The sequence below is a fragment of the Meles meles genome, chromosome 3 (genome assembly GCF_922984935.1).
Source record: "Meles meles chromosome 3, mMelMel3.1 paternal haplotype, whole genome shotgun sequence".
Taxonomy (NCBI): Eukaryota; Metazoa; Chordata; class Mammalia; order Carnivora; family Mustelidae; genus Meles; species Meles meles.
The window spans coordinates 60,478,945-60,488,294 of record NC_060068.1 but is presented as its reverse complement, the minus strand read 5'-3'; the positions used below and the strand labels follow the sequence as shown (position 1 = coordinate 60,488,294).

At 33.7% G+C, this 9,350-nt stretch overlaps 1 pseudogene; it reads right to left on the bottom strand.

Moving 5' to 3' along the window:
• Positions 1-206: 206 nt before the first annotated feature.
• LOC123939423 lies at positions 207-365 on the bottom strand (annotated as a pseudogene).
• Positions 366-9,350: the final 8,985 nt, after the last annotated feature.

Sequence of the window (9,350 nt, the reverse complement as noted above, 5' to 3'; positions counted from 1 at the left end):
CATTTTATCTGCCTGCATTGAAATGATTTGTTTTCCTCTCTGATATCACTTGTTTCTGTCTTCTGTGCAGTGTGCATCCCACAGAAGCCTGGCTGCATTTTATTCATTTTTCCCCCATTGGGTCCTCAAATGCTTATTATTCTGAAAGGCACTAGAGGATACTCAGATACTTAAGACAAACCACTGCTCTCAGTGAAATTACAATCTGCTAAGGGAAAGCAAAGCAAATAAATTACAGTGTAGCATGATAATGTTCTTACAGCTATGTCTTTACATGTAAGCCCTGAGTCTGATACATTTTCAATTAGCAATAATCGCGCCTCGGATAAACCTCATTGGCTACGATCCTGCCACTGCGCAAAGCTCAGCCTGATACATTTTGACAATTTCATGATCCCTGGGCACAGCACCTTTAGTATCAACTTTGCTTTTGCTCGTGCAATTCTTTCTGCCTGAATTGTGGTTCCTTCATGTAGCTAAATACTGTTCTTTCTTCAAGATCAATTGAAGTGAGCGATCCTATTTTGAGAAGTTCTCAAGAGATGCAACCTAATATTTAAGTTTTGCTTATGTGACTTCCTCCATGATTTCACAGAAAAAAAAATCAAGCTTTATGATGATGCTTCTGAACTAATGCTATTATTTGATAATAGATGCTATTATTTACTAATAATTACTATTTATTGACTACTGTGTGTTGGCTCCTAGTCTACATATTTTGCATGTGTTTTTGCACTATCAGTGCAGTCTTAGGAGGTAGATATTGTTTTCATTTTATTGAAAGTAATATAATAATCCTTGTGACTCAAAGGCAGTTTGTTGGTGCCTCAGAATGATTAACTGTTGTTTAACCACAAAGTCATTGTTTGCTTTCTTCTTCTTGATAAGAACTGAAAATCTCTTGTACCTTACCTGTTGAGACACGTTTCCTATGGAGGTTAGTGAAATAGTATATCTAAGTCTTCCCCAGATACTCAGAACAAGCACTATTTTTCCAAATAGTAAACTTATGTCCTTGGCCACCTAGATTGTCTCATTTTGGGGGGTTGATTTTTACATTGTAGAATATGGTAAAATTTCACACAAAAAATTCATTAGGATATGGACATAATATAACATTTTAGAAATATTTAGCTTTATAGAAAGATTATGTGCATCAAATCTGGGTAAATAATTCCTTCTTATTTGCAGATCTCTTTCTAAACTATTTCCATCTTAACTTTTTAGGAGTATCCTTAGCTCTCTTACAGGTGTTCACCTGTCTGATTTAATTTACTGGCAAAGAAAGAAAATAAAAAAATAAAAGTGGCCCAAGATGAAAATACTTGCTCAGAAATTCTGTGATTTCTTACTCAGGCTAATAGAATGTTACTAAATGTGAATCCAAACAGAAGATAAGAACTGGGTGTGTATGTATGGAAAAAGAAAATGTATAGCATATAATGGAAAAGAGAATGTATATACACATATATGCACCATGTATACAAAGTTTGTGTGTGTGTGTCTGTGTGTGTGTGTGTATGTGCAAAAATAACCTGGAAATGTATGACTTTGCAATACGAGTTATCTGAAATTTAGGGATGCTGGTATCCCTCAGTCCATTAAGCATCTACCTTCAGCTCAGGTCATGATCCAGGGTCCTGGGAGCGAGTCCTTGCTTAGTGGTGAGCTTGCTTCTCCCTCTCCCTCTGCCTGCCTTCCCCCCTACTTGTGTTCTCTCTGTATCTGTGTCAAATAAATAAATAAACTCTTAAAAAAAAGAGTTATCTGAAACTTAAAGCAATGTTTTAGAAATGTGAGCCTTAATATGTTTTTCCTGTTTTTTAAAAAAAAGAGACTTTTTTGGACCTTGAATCTTTATCATATTGTGATTCCTTTTATTATGATTATTATTGTTGTTGTTATTGTAGCTGTTTTAAGTATTGTATATACAGAAAGATTTTTACCATAGTGACTAATGTAAATAATTCCCCGATCACTCTAACAGAACAAATACTTTGCTTTCATCATAGCCTTCTAATATCACAATGTTTCTCCCCCCCCCCCGAATACTCAATAAATGTGGCTATTAGTTGATGGAAATCATTTCATGCTCATTGAAAAGCAAAATACATTTAATGCTCAATAGCAGTCAAAGAACCACTGAAAATAGATCTCAATTTGCCTTTATAGCATCCATTTCTCTTTGTGAGTCAAAGAAGTCACACTGAGAGAAAAACAGGTGCTTGGAAGCCTGCTCTTACTAGAGACCATTAGCCTCAGGGAATGTTAAATGTTAAGAAATATTTTCTTTTTCTCGATTCCTGTTCAGGTACAACTTTTTCTCCATTTACCTTGTCAAATGCCTCTGTGAACCCACATCTTATCTCTCTTTCTTATTTCTTGTAATTGAAAGACTGATGCTGAAATCCTGGTATGCTACATGCTATAGCTCAAGATTTATTAAGAAAAAAAATTAGGTTGCTGTGCTGCTTTTCTTCTGAAGCATTATAATTTTCTTTGTGAGAAGGGAATATCATTTTTCTGATAGGTCACTAGTTTCAAGTAACATAGTATTTAATATAAAGACCCACCTCCTTGTAGACTGAGAAGAAAGAAAAAAAAAAACTGTGTTAAATTATTCCTTATTTGGAAGAGACGGATCTTTGTTGAAACTCTTGATTGTAAGAATAGCAAGCAAAAGAACGAAGAAAGTAAATATGTTTTCCCCATCAAATTTCTGTTACAGGAATCATTAAAATGGCATTATTATAGGGAAAGTTCAGTGTGCCTGTAAATATCAAGTATCTCATGAAACTATAATTATATACCATTCAGGTACATTTACAATGTTAAGAGCTGTAGTGAACAAACCCCAAAACACGTGTTATTAAAAAGAATATTTTCTCTTTTACTTACTAGAAATCAAAGATCTGTTTGAAACAAAATACACATATGCCTCCAGCTTCAAAACAGAATAATAATAAAAAGCCTCTCAGATAATTTGTCCAGCAAATATTTTCTTGTGACTCAACTATGTTTGAAGAAGTTGAAAAGCAGTGACGGGTGAAAAGAATGAATGGCCTGTTACAGAGTTGCAACATTTTTAGGGTAGTTCTTCAATACCCATTTTATTTTTTTAAATTTCCATTTCATATTGATGATTCATAATAACTTGTCATTGAGAAAACTCAACGCTTGGAAAATAGAAATGTTTGTGGCTTATTTGCTATAGACCATTCCAATTTCCCAAAAGGAATGCATCCAACCATGCTGTCTGATCTGACTTACTAAATGATGACTGTTTATGAAACTTATAATTGGATCTAAAGAGCCAAACAGTCATATGCTTGGGGCAACTAGAGTCAAAGATTGATGGCTTGGGACTAGATCTTCGGGCAAGTGTGTTTGTTGAATGCTTGTATCTACATTGGATAATTTTATATGTATATTTATGTTTATTAAAATTTAAAGGAATCTGTCTCTGTCTGCCTTGCATTAGCTTTACTGTTCCAAATAAATAATCCATGTCCAAACTATTATTTGTAATTTTTATACTTCTAGTATTTTCTTCTTTTCTTCAAAAATGATATTTGCTTTAGAAAGATGACTTTAATCTCCTTTCTCATAATTGAAAAGGTCAGACCAAAAAAGGTATTGGGTTAGTTGCTGGGAAACCCATGTTTAAGACTAGTTTGTCACAATAACCTGAAACTCATTCTCTCTGGGATGTAGTTTTCCTACTTTTGTCCAAAAAAAACACCCAGTGTGCTCCTATTTTCCCTCATATGGAAAGCAGATACTTGAGGTTGTAGTGCTCGTGTATTTTCCTGTTTACCAATGTCAAAACAAAATATGAGAGAATATCTTTTTTTTCTTTTCTTTCCTTTCTTCTTTTTTTCTCTAGTTGTGTTTCCTTTAAGAAGTGCATATGATAAAAGTGATTTGGAAAAAAAAAAAGAAGTGCATATGAATTCAGTTGGAAATCTCTAAGTCCCCTTGTCTTGTGTGACTTCCAATGAAATAAGTAAAATCTGCCTTTAACTCAGAATCACAGAGCTTGAGAACTTAAGGAAACAAAAACATAAGTAATGTAAACGTCCAGTGGTGTAAATTTAATCTATATAGTTAGATGTTTCTTGAGCTAATATGCCTTTCCCTTAATTCCCAGGTTCTTTCTTCATATGATTAATAAACAATGATAATAATCATTAATCACTGAGCTCTATGTTGTGGCAAGTATACTTTATCTTAGTCATTAAAGTCTGAAGAAATTGATTTCTGCCTATTTAACATGGCTGCAAACAATTTAGTCACCTGTATGAAGGGTTACAACTTTTCCTTTCCCACACATCATTCTTATTTATTTATTTTTGGTGTGACTCGACCACTTCCAATTTGTTTGATATAAAAAAATAATACATCAGTTATTTTTGAACTTTAATGACTATTGCCTCACTTTATGTGATAATATTTGGGAAAACATTTGTTAGTTAAAATTTTCTAGTATGTATTAACATAAATTCAAAATGATTGAAGCAAAAAAAAAATGTCCATTTACTAACTCTGGACAGTCTTCTGAGGTGATCCCAGTGGTACATGTTCTACATTATGGGAAACTCTGTAATGCATGTTTAAAAAAATTTCTTGATAGTTTTTTTTAGGAAGTAAAAATAAAATATATCACAAAGGATGAGAACTTTATGTCCTTTCAGCTTTCAGTTTCCATATTTTATTTTTTAATCATACTGAGGAGGAAAAAAAACTTCCCTCACTTCTCTGGGTGTGAGATACAGTTATTTTTTCCCCCTGGTTTAGGTGTACATTAAAAAGATGTGACAGAATATATATTAAGTACTGAAATATTTCAACTGAAGTGAATAGAATAGTTGAAATAAATATTGTTTCAAGAATATGAAAAGGATTTCACAGTTACCTCAACGAAGCATACTGGAGAATGACAGGGAGAAAAAGGGATATTTCATTCACAAAGACATGGAGTTTAGTTATCAGATAGGAATATGACCCAATAAACCTAAACCCTTTACAACAGAAAGTATATTTCCTAAGGAAGAGGTAGAGTTATGATATTATCCAAAAACATAAGTAACTAATGCCAAAGAAAAAGTTCTTGAAATAAGCTAATAATTCCAAGTACTATACTAAATTTCACATATTCTAAATTTAGGGTTTAATAATATGCCTTTCAGTTAAAAGTAGCACCTTTAACTACTCAGAGTCTGTTTTTAATATTTCAGATTCATATTACATTTGTAATTCTAGAAGTAATGATTTTATTTAAATGTTTTAAAAAATTGATATAGTGCAGTAAGTCTTCATTGAACCTTTGTCTCCCACCATTTTTTAAAAATTTTATAATTTTTTAAAATTTTTTAAATAAACATATAATGTAATATTAGCCCCAGGGGTATAGGTCTGTGAATCGCCAGGTTTACACACTTCACAGCACTCGCCATATCACATACCCTCCCCAATGTCCATAACCCCACCACCCTCTCCTTACCCCCCTCCACCCATCACCCTCAATTTGTTTTGTAACAGTAAGTCTCTCATAGTTTGTCTCCCTCCCAATCTCATCTTGTTTCATTTATTCCTTTCCTACCCCCAGACCCCCCATGTTGCATCTCCACTTCCTCATATCAGGGAGATCATATGATAGTTGTCTTTCTCTGATTGAGTTATTTCGCTAAGTATAATACCCTCCCTCTAGTTCCATCCACATCGTTGCAAATGGCAAGATTTCATTTCTTTTGATGGCTGCATAGTATTCCATTGTATATATATACTACCTCTTCTTTATCCATTCATCTGTTGATGGACATCTAGGTTCTTTCCATTGTTTGGCTATTGTAGACATTGCTGCTATAAACATTTGGGTGCACGTGCCCCTTCAGATCACTACATTTGTATCTTTAGAGTAAATACCCAGTAGTGCAATTGCTGGGTTGTAAGGTAGCTCTATTTTCAACTTTTTGAGGAACCTCCATGCTGTTTTCCAAAGTGGTTGCACCAGCTTGCATTCCCACCAACAGTGTAGGAGGGTTCCCCTTTCACCACATCCTCACCAACATCTGTCATTTCCTGACTTGTTAATTTTAGCCATTCTGACTGGTGTGAGGTAGTATCTCATTGTGTGTGTGTGTGTTTTTTTTTAAGATTTATTTATTTATTTGACAGAGAGAGAATACAAGCAGGCAGAGAGGCAGGCAGAGAGAGAGGAGGAAGCAGGCCTCCCGCTGAGCAGAGAGCCCAATGTGGGGCTCGATCCCAGGACTCTGGGATCATGACCCAAGCCAAAGGCAGAGGCTTTAACCCACTGAGCCACCCAGGCGCCCCTCTCATTGTGGTTTTGATTTGTATTTCCCTGATGCCGAGTGATGTGGAGCACTTTTTCATGTGTCTGTTGGCCATCTGGATGTCTTCTTTATAGAAATGTCTGTTCATTTCCTCTGCCCATTTCTTGATTGGATTATTTGTTCTTTGGGTGTTGAGTTTGCTAAGCTCTTTATAGATTTTGGACACTAGCCCTTTATCTGATATGTCGTTTGTAAATATCTTCTCCCATTCTGTCAGTTGTCTTTTGGTTTTGTTAACTGTTTCCTTTGCTGTGCAAAAGCTTTTGATCTTGATGAAGTCCCAACAGTTCATTTTTGCCCTTGCTTCCCTTGCCTTTGGCGATGTTCCTAGGAAGAAGTTGCTGCGGCTGAGGTTGAAGAGGTTGCTGACTGTTCTCAAGGATTTTGATGGATTCCTTTCTCACATTGAGGTCCTTCATCCATTTTGTGTCTCCTACAGTTTTCATTACCAGACACATTTATTTAGATTTTCCATAAAAAAGTAATATATTCAGGTTCACAAATAATTTGAAATAATTTCATGCTAAGGGCAAACTATGATTTTCTTAATATGATTTTCCATATTTATAATCTATAGCCAAAATTATAACATTATCTACTTGTGAGATACATGCAAAAAAGTATAAATGAAATAAAAATGACCCTCTTTGCCCTTTTTCTTCCTTCCAAAGTTCTATCTTACCATATTTTCTTATTATAAGTATCATGTCCCTAGAATATTGAAATTTCATTACTCCTCTGCCATGTTCAATTTTTTTCAGTTGCACTTTGATGAATATCAGTTTCCTCTGCTCCAAAAGCACGACTCCCATTTCTTCACATATCATACTCATAGTCATTCTTCCAGAATCAGTCCAAACCTTTACGAACCTTATCCTACTTGCACTTGCAGAGGTTTTGCTTGTTTTCAGTATCTTGTGTTGCCATAAAATTCTGTTCATATCCAGCAACTATAATTATTTTGGGTTGTAATTTTTCTGTTTACCTTTTTGGGTCTCCCATTTGTGCAAAGTAAGGTAGAGACAACATCCTATTCATCTTCTATCACCCAGCTGACATAATGCCTGGCTTTTAATATGCATTCACTAAATGTGTTGAAAAGATGATCAAATAAGTCACACCTATACAATGCTACAGAAAAGAGTCAAGGTTTTATTCACTGAAAACAGAAGTTAGACAGATGATGCTGATTGACTTTTTTCCTTTACACTTGAATATTTGGACACCATAAAAACATTATATTAGAGAGCAGGAGAAATTACTGGGTGTAATAAAATGTTTTATTTCTTAGACAGATTTATCTTGCAGTACTGTGGAGAATAGACTAGAACCAAGAAAAGGATCACCATAAGAAATAAGTGAGAAAGTTATAACAATATTATAATTATGAGAAACTGCTGAAGAAGTAATCTTGGGCAGACAAAGTTAAGGAAAATATGAACTATTTTAGAGGTAGAAAAACAGTACCTAGTGATAACTGGCTATATTCAAAATGGTGATAGAGAGGGGTGTCAGATGACAAGGTTTATTATTTGGATGACATTCATAAAAATATGAAATGAAGAATAATGAAAAGATTTTATTCTGTTCAGAGTTTGGGACATGAGGAAAAGAAATATGGTTATCTAAGTTTTCAACATATTGTCATTGGAGTCCTAATGGACAATTTAAATAGAGAGAGTCAGAAGATAAGAATAATGTCTAAGGATTAAGACAGATTTCTGAAGGGCGCCTGGGTGGCTCAGTGGGTTAAAGCCTCTGTCTTCGGCTCAGGTCATGATCTCAGGGTCCTGGGATCGAGCCCCACATCAGGCTCTCTGCTCCGCAGGGAGCCTGCTTCCTCCTCTCTCTCTGCCTGCCTCTCTGCCTGCTTGTGATTTCTCTCTGTCAAATAAATAAAATATTTAAAAAAAGAAAGATTTCTGAACAAAAAATGAAGTCTTAGAAATCATAATCAGAAAAATGATCATTTAAAACAGCAGTTTACCAAAGACATGATGTAGAATGATATGAGAAGTGAAGAGAGCACTAGGGCTAGACAAGGAGGAATGAATTTGTACAATGACAACTGAAAAGAAAAAAAGAAAGAAAAAATCATATAGGGATGAGTATCGAAAAAACAAAGGGAGGGAGTGCTTTCAAAAAAGAATAATTGTAAACAGCACCAAATCTATGGAGATGAGAGTAAGCTAAAACTGATCTATAGATATGTTTGTCTTATTTTATTAGAAAGTTCCAGATTATATCCAATAAAGACAAATTTGGTGAACATTTCTTATACATTAAAATACTAAATGTAAAGAGCAAAATATTATATAAAACACATGCACATGTAAAAAGAGCATTCATTCAAAATATGAATAAAAATTAAATTTCATCACTCACTCGAACAAGAGGAATAGAAAACATAATAGAAAATTCTTTTGTTAAAATATTCTAGAAAACTAAGTGATACATTCTCATTGAAGTAGGAGATCAAATGTACTCAAGAGGAAGATTTAATTCAAGTTTAATGCAGAATTTTCGTTAAATATTTATTATGAGTTGTTACATGCTTAGTATTATGCCACCTAAAATACAAAGTTAAAATATTAATGATCTAATAAGGTTTTTGAAAATATGTTAATGTACTTGATATAGGAAAATAAGGCAAGAAAACACTGTGGAAAGAGTCAGAATAGGAAATATGTTCTACCAAAATTAAGCATACAAAAAGATGTTGAACTTGCATGATAAATGGATTTTAAAATTAAATAGTTAATTGACAAATTATAAAAAAAATCAAACCTATGTCACCATTTTGGTAAGTGACAAATAAGATATATTAGTAGTAAAATTTTAGATATTATTAGCAAAAAATAATTTATTCATCATACCAAACAGAATAAGATTCTAGATGGCTTACTCTTTAAAATTAGAAAGAACAAGCAACAATTTGCAATGAATTGTAATTGTTGGTTGAATGGTTTATTTGATAATCCTTACTGATGACTT